The following is an 18,623-nucleotide window of genomic DNA, read 5'->3' on the forward strand; positions in this document are numbered from 1 at the left end:
TCGGAATGAATTAAATATTTCACCAATGAAAACTGGTGTAATATTTAAATCTGGGCATGGCCTGATGCTTACAGCATCAGCCATTGGCTGGGGGGAGTGTCACCTCTGTCCCCCCCCTCCTCCCAGATCTGATTGGGGGGCTAGCGTCACATGGATACTAGCCCCAATCAGATGTGGAGGGAGTTTTTAATGATGGCCGCAACTGCCCGTCCATGGATCGGGTGCCGGCCGTTGTGGACCCTCTGCTGCTGCCCCCTGTGGACCCTCTGCTGCTGCCCCCCCCGTGGACCCTCTGCAGCTGCCCCCCCGTGGATCGCTTCTGCCGCCGCTGATCGCCTGCTGCCGCCGCTGATCTGCATCAGGTAGTATTGCCCCCGCTACCCCCCGACCCCCCCCTCCACTCCACCCTGCCCCCCCCTCCACCCCCGACCCCCCCTCCACTTTCATACCTGCACCCAGACCTCCGCTCCCTCTGCTCCCTCTCCCACGTCTTCATCCACCGGCTGCTGCTCTCCTTCTGACAGCCGGTGGACTGTGATCACAGCAGCAGCAGGCTCAGTGTAAATGCCCTGCTCCTGTGATCAAACCCACCATCCCCCAGTCCCAGTGATATCACCCCCCACCTCCCAATAATCACCCCTCCCCCCAGTGTTCACCCCCCTGTCCCCAGTGTTCACCCCCCCATCCCAGTGATCATCCCCCCCCCCCCCCGCAAACCCAGTGATCACCCCCCTGCTGCTGGCTCCTGCTCCCCTTTCTGCCCCAGTAATCACCCCCCTGATGCTGCCGGCCTCCTACCCCCCTTGCTGCTGCCGGCTCCTGCCCCAGTGATCACCCCCCTTGCTGCAGCTGCTGGCTCCTCCATCTCTTCAGCCCCCCCCCCCTACGCCTGACAGCCCCCACCAAGCACACACACACACGTACACTCACACTATAATAAAGTTTCGATATTTTTTTTTTTTTTTTTTTTACACACGCACACAGCACACAAAATGTCCCGCCCGTCCCACTCATCCCAGTCTAGGGCGTACTCAGCTTAGGAGGCTATGTCAGGTTGGTGTGTGTGTTGTAGTGTGTGTGTGTGTGGTGTATACACTACAATATACCACACCGCACACCAACCTGACATACACTACACAATGGTGTCCACTAACAAATTGGAACCATGTTGCGTTTGGAGAGTCCCTGTGTGCCCAAACATTGGAGCTCCCCCACAAGTGACCCCATTTTGGAAACTAGACCCCCCAAGGCACCTATCTAGATGCATAGTGAGCACTTGGAACCCCCAGGTGCTTCACAAATTGATTCATAAAAATGAAAAAGTGGAAAAAAAAACACTTTTTTATTTTTACGGATTAATTTGTGAAGGACCTGGGGGTTCCAAGTGCTCACTATGCATCTAGATAGGTGCCTTGGGGGGTCTAGTTTCCAAAATGGGGTCACTTGTGGGGGAGCTCCAATGTTTGGCCACACAGCAGCTCTCCAAACGCGACATGGTGTCCGCTAACAAATTGAATGGAAAATCGTCTCAAATTGTTAGCGGACACCATGTTGCGTTTGGAGAGCCCCTTATGTGCCTAAACAGTGGAGCTCCCCCACAAGTGACCCCATTTTGGAAACTAGACCCCCCAAGGCACCTATCTAGATGCATAGTGAGCACTTGGAACCCCCAGGTGCTTCACAAAATGATCTGTGAAAACAAAAAAGTACTTTTTTTTTTTTTTTTCACAAAAATTTTCTTTTAGCCTAAATTTTTTAATTTTCACATGGGTAACAGGATAAAATGCATCCTAAAATGTATTGGTCAATTTCTCCTGAGTACACTGATACCTCATATGTGGTCATAAACCACTGTTTGGGCACATGGCAGGGCTCAGAAGAGAAGGAGCGCAATTTGACTTTTGGAGCTAATTTTCCATTCAAAAAGTAAAATGGCGCTCCTTCCCTTCGGAGCCCTGCCGTGTGCCCAAACAGTGGTTTATGACCACATATGAGGTATCAGTGTACTAAGGAGAAATTGACCAACAAATTTTAGGATGCATTTTATCCTGTTACCCATGTGAAAATTAAAAAATTTAGGCTAAAAGTAAATTTTTGTTAGAAAAATAAAAATGTTCATTTTTTTCTTCCATGTGGCTTTAGTTCCTGTGATGCACCTGAAGGGTTAATAATCTTCTTGAATGTAGTTTTGAGTAGCTTGAGGGGTGCAGTTTTTGGAATGGTGTCACTTTTGGGTGTTTTCTGTCATAAAGACCCCTCAAAGGGACTTCAAATGTGATGTGGTCACTAAAAAAATGGTTTTGTAAATTTTGCTGGAAAAAAGATAAATTGCTGATGAACTTTGAACCCTTCAAACTTCCTACCAACATTTTTTTTTTCCAAAATTGTGCTGATGTAAAGTAGACATGTGGGAAATGTTATTTATTAACTATTTTATGTCACATCACTCTCTGGTTTAGTAGAAAAAAAATTCAAAATTTGAAAATTGCAAAATTTTCAAATTTTTTCCCATATTTTTGATTTTTTCACAAATAAACGCAAATATTATCGACCTAAATTTAATACTAACATGAAGCCCAATATGTCACGAAAAAACATTCTCAGAATCGCTAGGATCCGTTGAAGTGTTCCAGAGTTTTTACTTCGTAAAGGGACACTGGTCAGAATTTACAAAAATGCTAAGGTCTTTAGAGTCAAAATAGGCTGGGTCCTGAAGGGGTTAAAACATGAGAATTGTTGTTTCTAAATGAATAAGAACTTGTTTTCTTTGCATTATTTGAGATCTGAAATCACTGTTTCTTTTTTAATATTTTGACGATTTCTCATTAGCTGTAAATAAATACAAAATTTTTAGCTTTGAATTTCGGAGACATGTTGTCAGTAATTTATAGAATAAAACAACAATGTACATTTTACTCAAAAATATACCTATAAAGAGAAAAATCTGAGAAAATGAAAATTTTGCAGTGGTCTCTTAATTTTTGCCAGAGCTGTATGTCACAACCACATCCTGTAAAGTAGTACCATGGCACTCCCAGACATGGTGCACAAAAAGGATCCTATCCCTTGTAAAGTAGTGAAAAAAAACTTGCCACTGGTAGTAAATTGGAGAATATTTTGATTATATTTATTTAAAGTGCAGGCAATCAAAAAAGTGAAGACATTTCGGTTATGTGACCTTCAATCAGTATAGCAGATAGCATATACGTTCTGCCTTGTGCAAACTCTGTGGGTGAGCGGAGAGCACCGCAATGGCAGAAAGCGTCATCATACCATCATGAACAAAGACGCTGACAATAACATATATAGCCTCCATCTCACATGACGTCCCCGAGTGCATTTCTGAAATTACTTCTACAGAATTGCGTGCAATCATGCCATTCATTTTAGGGGTGTGTGTACTTCTGCAATCATCTATAGTAAAGGCCATGGAAAATTTGCAAATAGACAGAAAGTTTTTCTAGTTAAATACAGTCAACATCTTCAATGCTGAGCCCGATGTCCCCCGGCTCTGTACATAACTGCACTGCGGCAGGTCAGAGGTGCAGCGTTACCTCCATCTATTACAACAGGGGCATGGAGCCCTCATAAAGCCTCGTGAGTGAGGTCTTATAGGTCCCATCATTCCATCTATTTCCATATAAAACTTTGCATAATTACCTGTGAGATTCGTTCACGTCTTGTTCGGCTTGTCTCAGCTGACAGTATGGTGAGTGAGCGGAGAGTCCGACTCTATCATGCGGATCTTCTGATTCTACAGACTGGAGTTGGGATATACAATATACACATATATTGTATATCCCAACTACACATATTTTCCAGGCATATAATAATCTGCCTCCATGTGATACGGGAATGTGTCAACGCTTCCTGGAATAATCCCTATATATAGACAGCCAATCTGCAAGAGAATGAAAAAAAGTAAAAAAAAAATGAAGAGCGACATACCAATAAGTAATACTCTACAAGCACATGGCATGTTACGTGGTGATGAATATAAGGGTACGGTATTACAGAGCTGTATAAGTTTTATGTCCATTACTCCATGAGGACGACAGAGGACTACATGTTTTTCTGTAAAGCCTGGGTGACCTGATAACTAGATGATGGCTCCACAACTTTTACATGGCTGCTGTGACTTTCTGCTTTGAGAACCTAAAGCTGAAGAAGTTTCTCCTAATAAACTGATGGACCATTGCTAGGAAATGTCACTACTTCACTATAGGTAGGAATCTGAGCTGTGGAAACCCAATGATCAAGAGAGGCAGCTGTGCTGTAGGGCCGGTTTAGTGTTGCGTGCCAGTCGTGGTTTTGCCCTGAACAGCGGCTCCAGGCTGTGCGGAGATTTGCAGGCTGGCACCATACAAGTTAACAGGGTCTTCACCATATTTCCCAGATCTCAGCGGCTGCCAAAACTTTCTGTGTCGCTTAATTAGGATCCTAATGATGCGCTCCTTACAGCCCTTCAAATCCAGAGAAAGGAACTTTATACATCGCTTTCCCTGGTTTCCAAGCAGGTCCTTTGGGCAGGTACAGATCAAGCTTGGCACTGGCAATGAGCCCGCTAACCCAGCCCATCAATTAAAGGCAGAGTGGACGGGACAACAGGGTCACAGCAAGAGCTGGAGTCCATCCATATTAAGGGGCAACAGGGTCACAGCAAGAGCTGGAGTCCATCCATATTATAGGGCAACAGGGTCACAGCAAGCGCTGGAGTCCATCCATATTACGGGGCAACAGGGTCACAGCAAGAGCTAGAGTCCATCCATGTTACGGGGCAACAGGGTCACAGCAAGCGCTGGAGTCCATCCATATTACAGGGCAACAGGGTCACAGCAAGCGCTAGAGTCCATCCATATTACGGGGCAACAGGGTCACAGCAAGCGCTGGAGTCCATCCATATTACGGGGCAACAGGGTCACAGCAAGAGCTGGAGTCCATCCATATTACGGGGCAACAGGGTCACAGCAAGAGCTAGAGTCCATCCATATTACGGGGCAACAGGGTCACAGCAAGCGCTAGAGTCCATCCATATTACGGGGCAACAGGGTCACAGCAAGAGCTGGAGTCCATCCATATTACGGGGCAACAGCGTCACAGCAAGCGCTGGAGTCCATCCATATTACGGGGCAACAGGGTCACAGCAAGAGCTGGAGTCCATCCATATTACGGGGCAACAGGGTCACAGCAAGCGCTGGAGTCCAGGGAGAGCGATGTATAAAGTTAATTTCTCCTGGCTGTAAGGAACGGATCGTTAGGATCCTAATTAGGAAAAAGAAGGTGGTAGCCGCAGTCAAATCTGGGAAACAGGTTAATGGGCTCCTTTAAGTGAAAAAAAAAAAATTCTCCTCTCCTACCAATCCACCCCCAGGTCCTATTACAATGAGCCTGTGACCCCAGCTTCAGGGGCCAGTTTTCAACATAGGAAATGCCCCCTCAACCAGACACTGGCCACAGTAGTGATCGACTGAGTTGCCATTTTATAATGTGTCGGGGGCAGGAGCAGAGATCGGTGCAGTCCAAGTGAGCATCGTAACAGGACCTGCGGGGGTCTGGTGAAGACATGTATAGTCGCTATTAATTTGTTTCAACTATTCAGAGCACTTTGACCAAAAAAAAAAAAAAATCTTTATCCCCAGAACATACATTTAAATAGTAAATCATCGTTTTCATTTTTTCTTCAATCATAAGACTTGTGAGAACAAGAAACAATGTAATACATCTTATCAGAAGAATCTGCTTCTGTCTCCTCCAAGATTGATCATGCATTCTCAAAATTCTCAATTCATGGGTAAAATATCTCTACAGTGAATACAGACCTTCTCATTCCTGAGATGGGAGATGACTGTTGGTGCTCATAAAGTTCTATGGAGAAGAGAACATCTGTGTCTCCCTGCTCTGCTCCCCGCCATTGAGTCTTCTACACACCAGCTGCCATCTCTCTCAGTAATGGAAAATCTCTCTTCACTGAAAACAGATTTTACCCATGAATTGAGAGTGAGAGATCAGTCCAGGAGGAGAACAGAGGGATCACATCACTGTGGGTCACAACTCCACTCCTGGGCATCTTTGCTAATAAATGCAATTTTTTTTTTGCCAGAATGGAACTACTTAAAATTATTTTTAATAGGGTCTCGTTAATGAGGCTGTGCTACAGTTCCCTGCACAGTGGATGGCGCCACCGAGAACCAGTGCTACACTAGTGCTGGATACCACGTACTGTTCGGACTGGTTGGGATCCTATAGCAACGATACAGCGATGGCTGATCCTAGGACTTTATAAGATGGCAATACCCGGCTACAGGTTCTCCCTGTATTATGGCCAGTGAGGGAGTCACAGCTGCCCTAATATTTTCCAGCGCTCCAACAGTTTCCTCTGTGGAATAAATGATAATCATATCACAATAACTCATGGTGCGGACACACCTAGTGTGCTCCGAGCGGCCAAAAATCGCACAGACGTTCAGCTTTACCCTAAAATGCACACGTGCTGCTCCCCAATGACCCTCCTCTCCCCAATATAGAAAGCATCCACATGAAGACACTCTTCCCCTACATACTCCTCTGACTGGAGTCACAAGGACATTATACAACTCGGGAACACAAGGTCATGGGAAAGGAAAGAAAAACGTCTCGGAATTCGGAATAACCTTGTGTCACTGTCAATCCACATGTTTTTGCAAAATTACAGGAAAAGAAGGCCGCTCTGCAGCGATCGTGATAGTAATGATAATAAGATGATCTGACCGCGACATGCAAGAAAAACTGTAAGCTCTGCGGGTACCCAAGTATATGGACATGACAGCTCCCAGGCACAGGTCCTCCGTGTCAATAGAACCTGGTGTTAGTAGCTACACAGAAGACATCAGAGCTTCCAATGTGGGACCCCCGATGGGAAGTTTGATATGATGCGGGTTCAGCCCTTTTTCTCACGAGGAACCAATTCAGCAACATGCTCCTCAACATTTTTAGGGTGATTTTAGGATAGTGAGAGGACGCCAGAGCTCAAAAGGTCAGCAAGAGAAAGCCCTAAAATATTTGACAAACTCCAGTCAGTAAAGTGTTGTATAACTGAGCAGTGAAGAAGTCTGTGAATAATTCAGATATTCATTTGATAAAGGGAGAGAGACAGGAGAGGTGCCAATCAGTGGGATTGATCAGTGATCTGGTGGAGCAGGGGGGGGGGGGGGGATCTGTCCTGCTGCATTTGAATTACACAAATTTTTTTTTTGTCCTTCATGCACAAGAAAGCAGCAGTAAGCCAGCACAATATTTCTTAAAGACAAAAAAAACACTATGCTCGGTGTCAAAGAAAGTGGTGCTTGTCACGAGCACTGAGTTTTTGCATTTCTTCTGCAATTCTTATTTTTTGGGGAGGGGGGGGTAGGTGTGTAATAATTATGATAAAATAATATTAAAGTAAAACTACCCAAAACACCTATTTCGCTGCGAGTGTCTACCTCACAACGTGTGTGTCACAAACTGCTATTTTTTGCTCATCTGTTTTACTAGTCAAATTTCACATCCGAAAACGCAATATCAATACAATGCTGAGTTGCAGTTGCTGGCTTTTTGAATGTGTACTTATCTCCTGTTTTGCCCTTTTTGAAGGCTGTGAAAGATTACCGTAATTTTTTTAGGGGGAAAAAAGAAGAATCTACAAAAAAAAAAAATGCAGACATTATGTGCTTGCCTGTTTTTGGTATCAGTGTTATTTTTTACTAGTCCAATTTAACACCCGTACACACAACACCACTACTGCGGCCTGGCTTTTTGGAAGTGTATCTACCTAGCAATTTTGTTACGTCCTATATGGGAAGGGCGATAATATTAATCATTGTAAAAAAATGAATGGTAAAAGAAAAAATGACTATGGCACTTGTCTAAGCCACAAGAGGATGATGTTACCTCTGAGAGCGACACTAAGTACGAGTTAGTGTTCTGCGCAGTCTTCCTGCGTCATATCAGTTCATCTTTTATACTGACGCTTTCAATTCCATCAATGGCACCTCTACCTGCTCTGCCCCTCACAGTCACAGCACTCCAGAGGCTTAGGAAGATATGTCACAACAACCATTTCTTCCAAATGGCTTATTGGATGAAATGAACAGTCATCATTAATGGAGGACACAATACAAACGCTCAGCTGTGCTGGTGGCCCTGTCAGTCATGGTCGTACTTCGATTACTCCTGCTCCATTATTTAAAACAAAAATCCATGATTTCTGTCACTTTTGGCTAAAATTAGGATTTTTGATGCCTTATCGGGTGTGAATTCCCCTGGTAGACCCCTGTGCAGGCATGTGAACATATAAGTCAGGGTTTTTCACCACTGACATGGTTGGAGATAAAAGCATGAATCAAACCATATGTCTACGTTTTCCAAGGTTTGGACATCATGGTAGACAGAAAGCCACATATTTAATGAATAGTTGAGACGTGCGTCGTTTATAACATGCATGGTCGCACCAGGTTTGGGGAGGACCACAGGAATCTGGCGGGTGAATACTTAGTAGGGCCTTGAGCAGGAAATTTCAGTCATCCTCCCAGATTTACAGGCAGTGATAGAGCAGCCTACCTGATCACAAAAGATTAAATAGGATCATTTTTTAACCATTTTTTCCCCCATTTTGAAAATTCCATCGGTGCGTTGAGTAATAAAATGGGCTGTTAGTTACCACTTGCTTCCATCAGTTTATATTGTGCTGTCACTTTTATATTGTTACGGTTGTGTTTGGATTACAGAGCTTGACAAAGGGTTGTACACGGTCATAGGGGACATCAGAGCGTTACACACACATTTTCAGGATAATTGGAGGTTTAGCAATTCACTACAAATTACATTTTTGGTAAGAATCAGGCGGAGCCAGCGAACTTGAATATCAATAGATTTACTCATACAGTTACAACACATTTCCGTAGGGGAAATGAGGAACCATCTCGGCTTCCTCCATTACAATGCACAAGTTACAACGCTGTGATAAAAAGTACAGGGTACAGGAGGGGCGGTACGGCGTACAAGGCGGGGGCACAACATAGATACAGGGCAAACACAGTGTTACCTGCAGCACATCACTACAACCTCTATGGAAACCCTAACACTACTCCAAACAAAACAGAGCTGGATCCAGCTGCATCTGCCAGTAAATACACCCATCACTGCAGGGGGCAGGAGAAATACTGGGGTTACTAACCTTCAGTCTGTACTGGGGGCAACAGAACGGCACAACTCACCCGTCTGTAGCAGCAGTAAATGATCAGTCAGCATTTACACAACTTCCCCTGTAAGGCTGTGTGCCCACGATGATTTTTTAAGCGTTTCCGCAGGGGCAAAAACGCATCGTGGGCACACAGCCTAATGGAAATCCTACAGTCGCCTGTTATCAGGCTATGCAGAGGCTGATGGCAATACTCTCTTGCTCCATATTGTTATCTGTGAGAAGCCTGACTGCAGTGTTGAGTAGAGTACTATAGGTCACACTATTAGGGTAGAGGTGCCGAGTAGGGATCCAGTCCAAAAACATAAATATAGAAAACTCGGCACTCAGAGGCTGAGCAATACAATAGTGAAGACTATATGTAGACAATCCAACTGCAATATATTTTGACGTTTCAGTCCTATCTGCACGTGTGACTATGGTCACAATTCCATTGCTCTTCATCTCCTTAAACTACCCCATCCACGGCAATCTGTTGCTTTCTGATGAGGGTCCGGAATCAAGGACCAAAAGGTCAAATATATATTGCATTTGGATTGCCTAAATAAAATTTCCACTACTCTATTGCTCAACCCCTGAGTTTTTCTCTATTTAAGTAATGTTGAGTAAAGAGAAATCCATCCAGAAACTGAGTCACATCTTTCTGAGAAGCACAGAGTATCATATCATAGATCATTGACAGGATAAGCTGCTGATCTGTGCGATGCAGGGCAGCAGACGCTACCACAACCCTCCTTACATCTCCTCCGCTGCAGTCTCACTACTTAGAGAAATGAGGAGAAGGGTTTCCCCTGATCTGGAGATTTAACAATCAACTCCTCTCCGATGCAAAGGGGAAAACAAACTGGCTTAACATAGGAGTGTGGTAATCAGGAGCCAGAGGAGGGGGGGGGGGGGGGGGGCACCATAAACACTAGATAGGAATCAGTGCTGATGCTGTAGACTTTGGTTTATGGGCTTCTAGAGCGCTGTAATGGCATAATTCATACGCAGTGGGGGAGGGGATATTATTTCTTAAAGGTCTAAAATTAACCAGAAATATCAGACTCTGGGAGTTGGAGACATCACATCTGTCAATCACAGGGGCCTGTCTTGTACATTTCAGGGACTCTTATCAAAAATGTGGGGTGAAAGGGGCCCGGGTAATAGATAGAGAATCCAAACTTTCCCTCTTTGCGGACGACATTCTTCTAAATCTCACCAATCCCCACCTTACTCTTCCTAATCTACATTACCTTCTATTATAATTTGGTAACTTGTCGGGTTACAAAACAAAACACAACTAAAACAGAAGCTCTCCCAATATATATATACCAGATTCCCAATTGAATCTCCTCTGCAATAACTTTAAGTATCATTAGAAGGAAATAACCTCACATTATAATCTTCAACTCTTTATAAAAATAACTTTCCACAACTTTTTAAAGAAATCTGCTCCCTCTTGACAAGATGGATGTCTCTACCCTTATCTCTGTTTGGCCTTATTTCAGCGATAAAAATGACCATTCTTCCAAAACTGCTATTCTTAATTGAAACTTTACCCATACCTGTTCCACTCAGAGGGTTAAAGGTACTCCGAGCGACTACCTTGAGGTTCATATGGGCAGGAAAACGTCACAGAATTTCAAAGTCAATTATTCTGATGAATAAAAATACGAGAGTTTGGGTGTACCTCACTTTGTACATTACTATTATTGGACTACTCATCTACAGAGAATCCAGGCATGGTCATCTAAACCCACCTATGCAAAATGGATGGAAATGTAAAAACTCTGCCTTGCGACAGCACATCCTGATTCTCTGATATGGAACGGATTGTATAATTCCCCTTTTCATGAACTCCTAACCCCAATGAACCTTACCAGAAATATTTGGAGGACTTGCGCTAAAAAATTCAAATTGTCATCCATAAATTCCCCATTACATCCTTCTTATTTCATCCAAATCTCCCTGAAAGTCTGACTTTCTCTATAACAGGTGTATGGGCTCACACTGGTCTGTTTAATTTTGCAGATATAACTAATCGTGTAACAAGGAAACTGCTCACATATGATGAGATGAAATCTAAACTATCTGCCCATAAACTTTAATTATTTTAATACATTAAGATTAGACATTTTCCCTCATCCCTGTTTCACAGACTGCAGGTTTCTAGGATGTGCCCTGACGAAGGGATCAGCCTTTCATCTATTTTGGGATTGTTCCTTGATAATTACCTTCTGGCCTAGTATTCAAACACGAATTAAACTAATTTTTGGTTTGACCCTACCATTACAACCTCAAATTTTCTTACGTAATGTCTTTCCACTGAATATATCCATGAGAACTATCAGACTTCTTTTGCATATATTGACAGCTGTAAGATGTTTGATAGCCTCCTATTGGAAGCAAACCTCTCCCCTGTCTCTGCTCGATCTATACACTAGGATCAAGGACGTTAGAAATTAGGAATATCACACTGCTTTGAATGAAAATTGGGCTGAGATATTCAATCTCATCTGGTCCCCCTGGGGACACTTTCTGGAAACCCCTGAATATCTGAGTCGTCTTTTGATCTACGAGAAAAAAAAAATATCTTTGTACCGTGTTAGCCAGTAGATAGAAAAATATTTAGATTTGAGAGTCCTCAGTGGTTGAAACCTTTTAATGGCGAACTGAAAAGATGGTAACAAATTGCAAGCTTTCCAGACTACTCAGGTTTCTTCATCAGGCTAGTATACCACAAAATCTGAAGAGTCACATATTTATACACAGCAAGACATAGAAACAATGCAATAGATGAGACAGGTGACGTAAAGCAGAAGTATTACTATGGGAGAGGGATAAACAGTTGTGGCTGTAAATATTGGAATAGTTCTTAGATAAGGAGTGTGAAAGTTTTATTATCCTGTGAATAAAGTCTGGTCCGGGGCTGTGACGTCTCCACAGGTCTGAGGAGCACATTCGTTAGGTGATGTAGAATGACAAATCTATGCAACGCACTCATTCCTGCTTTGAAGATGCCAAAAGGTCGTCATGAGTTTATATTCCCAAACTTTTATGTCTCTCTGAGATTTGACAGCGGCATTTAACTAGTTAACAGCCGCGAGTGGATCGCGATTCCATCCCCGGCTGTTGCGGACAACGTCAGCTGTAAGAATCAGCTGACATGTGCGCGGTTCAGCACCGGAGCCCCCGCTGAACCGGCCTTTCTGACGTGGTGCGTATTATTACTAATCATGTCGGAAAGGGGTTAAATATCCGGCTGGATTATCCCTTTAAGACAACACATAGTAAAAAGCGGAGCGGTCTCCAACATTTTTGTGTGGACGTTTTCCTTAGAATCTGAAAACTTTGCTGCTTCCCTTGACCAAGATCTTGAAGGAAGGCATAGCAGCTTTCATCAACTCTCCCCCCCCCCACCTCCAAGAGGTCCTGGTATCATGTGGGCAGTTCAGCAACATTGTAAATGGCTCTGTGTGTGCACTCTTAAGGCTGTTCCCCTCTGGTATCACATACAGAGGGACTTTTTGTAACTGATTAAGAAAAGAACCTGAAAGTAAAACAGCTGCTTTTGCAGTCAGCAGGAAAGGGGCTGTGGAGAGGTTATATTTTCAATGGCCACACGGTACACAGATGAGTACACGGTTCACAGATGGCATCCAGATTACGAGTAAATAAATGACAGGTATAAGAAGCTGGATACGGCTGAAGGGGGGCATGAAGACGCTGGGTACAGCTGCGGGGGGCACGAAGAGCCTGCATGGGTTTCTAACTGATAAGTCATGTCAGACTTAGGCTATGTGCCCACGATGCAGAAATGCTCCGGATTTTTCCTGAGCGTTTCTGCATCTCCCTGGCAGAAAAAACACACATGTGGATTGTACATGCGTTTTCCTGCCAGGGACATGCGGATGTGAAGCGTTCTTCACATGCATTTCCGCATGCGGGTTGTCAAGCGCTTTCCAATCGATTTTAGCATCACTTAGAAAGTGCTTGACACACAACCGGCATGGATTTATATAGTGTGACCGTAAAACAATGGTAAAAAATAAATCTATACTTACCTTCCGATGGCCCCCGAAGTCTTGCTTCCCTCCGTCCTGGCTTGCCGGCAGCTCGCGGTACACTACACTGAAGGACCTGCCGTCACATGACTAAATGACGTCAGCGCAGGTCCTTCAGTCCACCGCGCTGCCAGCAAGGGAAGACAAGCGCACCGGGGGCCATCAAAACGTAAATATCATTTATTTTTTATTTTATTCTTTTTTTTTTACAGTTTTCTATGGTACCCAGGTCCGGAGGAGAGTCTCCTCACCTCCACACCCGGGTACCATCCGCACATTGAACGCATGGATTCCGCATGTACAGATGCAGTGATGCGTAATCCATGTGTTTCAATGCAAGTCAATGGCGGCGAAAACGCAGCACTTCCGCAAAATAATTGGTAGTGCTGCGTTTTTTTCCGCAACGATAATCCGCAGCGGAAATTTCCGCAGCATGTGCACAGCATGTGGATTATCATTGGGGGACATGGCAGGCCTTCTACTATGCGTTTTTTAAGCGTTTCTGCAGTGTTTTTGCCGCTGCGGAAACGTTTAAAAACGCATCGTGGGCACACAGCCTAACTTAACTTCCTTCTATGACAGAATCACTGACTGTGTGGATCAGGGAAACGCAGTAGATATAGTATATCTCAATTTCAGCAAAGCATTTGACAAATTATCTCATACCAGACTTATTGAAAAAAATGACCAACTATGGAATGGACAAAGCAACTGTAAGGTGGATTCATAACTGGCTTAGTGATCGGACCCAAAGAGTGGTCATAAATGGCTTCACATACAGTTGGAAGAAGGTCTCAAGTGGGGTACCACAAAGCTCTGTCCTGGGCCCTGTGTTGTTTAACATTTTTATCAATGATTTAGATCACACATGTCAAACTATGGCTTGTGGGCCAAATCTGGCCCGCAGGGTGGTTTTATTTGGACTGCGACACAAGAACCGCCACCCCTATTTGGGGCCATTATTCTGTAAACTGGTTGGCCTGTGACTTTGTCCAAGATTTAATGTTGGCCCTCTGTGTGTTTGACTAGGACATCCCTGATTTAGATGAAGGAATTGAGGGTAAACTGATTAAATTTGCTGATGACACAAAGCTAGGAGGGATAGCTAACTAAGAGAAGAGAGAGGATTCAGAAGGATTTAAACAAACTGGAACTGTGGGCAGCAGCTACTAGAATGGTTTTTAACAGGGAGAAATGCAAAGTCCTACATCTGGGCAAGATAAGCAAAAAAAGCATGTACAGAATGGGAGGAATAGGGCTAAGCAACAGCACATGTGAAAAATACTTGGGTATACTAATAGATCACAGACTGCACATGAGTCAACAGTGTGATGCAGCAGCAAAAAAGACAAACATAATTCTGGGTTGCATTAACAGATCATAGAGTCTAGATGACGTGAAGTATTTATCCCTCTCTACTCCTCCTTGGTCAGACGTCATCCGGAATACTGTGTCCAGTTCTGGGCACCACATTTTAAAAAAATAGACATTGAAAAACTAGAGCAAGTTCAGAGAAGAGCGATATGAGGACTAGTTAGAGAATTTGGGAATGTTTAGCTTGCAAAAGAGAAGACTGAGAGGAGACTTAATAGCTGTCTACAAATATCTCAGGGGCTGCCACCCTGTAGAGGGATCATCCTTATTCTCATTTGCACATAGAAAGACTAGAAGCAATGGGATGAAACTGAATGGGAAAAGATACAGATTAGATATTAGAAAAAAAAATTTGACAGTGAGGGTGATCAATGAGTGGAACAGGCTGCCACGAGAGGTGGGGAGTTCTCCTTCAATGGAAGTCTTCAAACAAATACTACACAGACATCTGTCTGAGATGGTTTGGTGAATCCTGCATTGATCAGGGGGTTGGACACAATGACCCTGGAGGTCCCCTCTAACTGTAACATTCTAAGAAGATGCTGGGCACGGCCGCGGGGGGACACAAGGATGCTGGGCATGGGCTGCAGGGAACATATAGAAGCCTCTAGCTGTGGTATAAAACCCAGACGTACAAAGAATAATTCATCCTGCACCAATGTAATCTGTTGCTGGATTAATGGATATTCTGGATTATCAGACTCGAAGAAGCACCGAAGCCTTTATTAAAAATAATGTGAAACAAGCCAATGTGGCTCCTAGGAATCACACCTGAAATACTTGTCTGACGAGTCACTAATCTGCTAAATCTACAGTCATTCCTTCCCACCGGCAACAATGTAACACTGAATCTAGCAGACCCCAGCATCAGCCCCTCACCACCTAGCTTTATCCTGGTGCCACATCATAGCTGACACAGGTGAGTGGTGACACAACACTGATAGAACGCACCGGCGCACTGCAATAACCATAATGCTCCACTTATACAGGTCACTCCTCGATGGCCAGCCGGGGTGGACTACAACTCCCAGCATCAGCTTGTGATTGACTTCAGCCTTCGTGGTGAGAACTCCCAGCATACCCAGACATATGTCACCTTCCATTATATGAAGAGGTCTTCTCCAACTCTTAGAAGAAATAACTACAACCCTCAGCATTCCCTAACATGTTACACTACATTATGACGGGCTGATCTACCACCCTCAGCGTGGTACTATTTTATGATGCTGGGAGTTATCATTCCACTGTAAAAAAAAAAAAGAGCTTCTGGGTATGGTGGGAGTAATAGTCCCAGTTTCTAACCAGGACTTGCTGGGAATTGTAGTCACAGGTACAATGCTAAACTATAAGAGGTTGTAGGGCATGCTGAGAGCTGTAGTCCCACAGCGATGTGTAAGATACTACAACTCCCATCAGGAACAAGACAGTTAACCTTATACACTGTTGTGGAACTACAACTCTAAGCATGCCCTACAATCTTTTATAAGTGTTTTTGTTCATTGTAAACCGGTGATTACAACTCCCAGCAGGCGCAAGACACTGATTTAGCATTAAAAACACCACTGAGTCACGGGTGGGGGCAGGCTGAGACCTGTAGTGCCACAAAAGAGTAAGGAAAAGGGGACAAGGGAGCTGTAATTACAGTGATACCAATCTGCCACAACGGGAAACAGCAGCTGGGGAGGAGAGGCTGGGAGTTGTAGTACCACACAGCAGCGGCCTGCACCGTCCTCTCAGCCTCCCGGGGAGCCCCGCACTAAAGACCGAGGGCCCGCGGCCTCCGGAGAGAAGAGACGAGAACTCACCAGACAGCGGCAGCCGGAGCCAGAGACACCGAGACCAAGGGCGGAACACAGGAAGTACAGGAGACGCGTGACGTCAGAGGAGCGCGAGGTTCAAATGTAAAGAGGATGCGAGAATAGAAGAGTGTGCGACCTCTCTGATAGAGCAGAAGCGCACGGACGTAACTAGTGCGAGGAGCGCATCATACGCCCCCTGCTGGCCGCATAACTACTGCGAGGAGTGCATCATAAACCCCCTGCTGGCCGCATAACTACTGCGAGGAGTGCATCATAAACCCCCTGCTGGCCGCATAACTACTGCGAGGAGTGCATCATACACCTCCTGCTGGCTGCATAACTACTGCGAGGAGCGCATCATAAACCCCCTGCTGGCCGCATAACTAGTGCGAGGAGCGCATCATATACCCCCTGCTGGCCGCATAACTAGTGCGAGGAGTGCATCATACACCTCCTGCTGGCCGCATAACTAGTGCGAGGAGCGCATCATACACCTCCTGCTGGCTGCATAACTACTGCGAGGAGCGCATCATAAACCCCCTGCTGGCTGCATAACTAGTGCGAGGAGCGCAGCATAAACCCCCTGCTGGCTGCATAACTAGTGCGAGGAGCGCATCATAAACCCCCTGCTGGCCGCATAACTAGTGCGAGGAGCGCATCATATACCCCCTGCTGGCCGCATAACTAGTGCGAGGAGTGCATCATACACCTCCTGCTGGCCGCATAACTAGTGCGAGGAGCGCATCATACACCTCCTGCTGGCTGCATAACTACTGCGAGGAGCGCATCATAAACCCCCTGCTGGCCACATAACTAGTGCGAGGAGCGCATCATATACCCCCTGCTGGCCACATAACTCGTGCGAGGAGCGCATCATAAACCCCCTGCTGGCCGCATAACTAGTGCGAGGAGCGCATCATATACCCCCTGCTGGCCGCATAACTAGTGCGAGGAGTGCATCATACACCTCCTGCTGGCCGCATAACTAGTGCGAGGAGTGCATCATACACCTCCTGCTGGCTGCATAACTACTGCGAGGAGCGCATCATAAACCCCCTGCTGGCCACATAACTAGTGCGAGGAGCGCATCATATACCCCCTGCTGGCCACATAACTAGTGCGAGGAGCGCAGCATAAACCCCCTGCTGGCCACATAACTAGTGCGAGGAGCGCAGCATAAACCCCCTGCTGGCTGCATAACTACTGCGAGGAGCGCATCATACACCTCCTGCTGGCCACATAACTAGTGCGAGGAGTGCATCATAAACCCCCTGCTGGCCGCATAACTAGTGCGAGGAGCGCATCATATACCCCCTGCTGGCCACATAACTAGTGCGAGGAGCGCAGCATAAACCCCCTGCTGGCCACATAACTAGTGCGAGGAGCGCAGCATAAACCCCCTGCTGGCTGCATAACTACTGCGAGGAGCGCATCATACACCTCCTGCTGGCCACATAACTAGTGCGAGGAGTGCATCATAAACCCCCTGCTGGCCGCATAACTACTGCGAGGAGTGCATCATAAACCCCCTGCTGGCTGCAAAACTACTGCGAGGAGCGCAGCATAAACCCCCTGCTGGCCACATAACTAGTGCGAGGAGCGCAGCATAAACCCCCTGCTGGCCACATAACTAGTGCGAGGAGCGCAGCATAAACCCCCTGCTGGCTGCATAACTACTGCGAGGAGCGCATCATACACCTCCTGCTGGCCACATAACTAGTGCGAGGAGCGCATCATACACCTCCTGCTTGCCACATAACTAGTGCGAGGAGTGCATCATAAACCCCCTGCTGGCTGCATAACTAGTGCGAGGAGCGCAGCATAAACCCCCTGCTGGCCGCATAACTAGTGCGAGGAGTGCATCATACGCCCCCTGCTGGTTGCATAACTAGTGCGAGGAGCGCATCATAAACCCCCTGCTGGCCGCATAACTAGTGCGAGGAGTGCATCATAAACCCCCTGCTGGCCGCATAACTAGTGCGAGGAGCGCAGCATAAACCCCCTGCTGGCCAAATAACTCGTGCGAGGAGCGCATCATAAACCCCCTGCTGGCCGCATAACTAGTGCGAGGAGTGCATCATAAACCCCCTGCTGGCCGCATAACTAGTGCGAGGAGCGCAGCATAAACCCCCTGCTGGCCAAATAACTCGTGCGAGGAGCGCATCATACGCCCCCTGCTGGCCGCAT

General features: G+C 45.7%; 1 protein-coding gene across 2 annotated transcripts in view; it reads right to left on the reverse strand.

Moving 5' to 3' along the window:
• TRAF2 (TNF receptor associated factor 2) overlaps positions 1-18,623 on the reverse strand; it is a 66,893-nt gene that overhangs the window by 40,540 nt on the left and 7,730 nt on the right. The window contains exons 1-2 of one of the 2 annotated variants that reach the window (XM_073640598.1): positions 16,443-16,596; positions 3,661-3,901 (exon numbers count right to left, since the gene is read on the reverse strand). The gene's annotated coding sequence lies outside the window, so the exon portion shown is untranslated. Of the gene's footprint in view, positions 1-3,660; positions 3,902-16,442; positions 16,597-18,623 lie in introns of those variants that run through there. The other variant, XM_073640599.1, reaches the window with a different exon arrangement.

The sequence above is a fragment of the Phyllobates terribilis genome, unplaced genomic scaffold (genome assembly GCF_046119375.1).
Source record: "Phyllobates terribilis strain yellow unplaced genomic scaffold, ASM4611937v1 Scaffold_7__3_contigs__length_470593459, whole genome shotgun sequence".
Classification (NCBI taxonomy): domain Eukaryota; kingdom Metazoa; phylum Chordata; class Amphibia; order Anura; family Dendrobatidae; genus Phyllobates; species Phyllobates terribilis.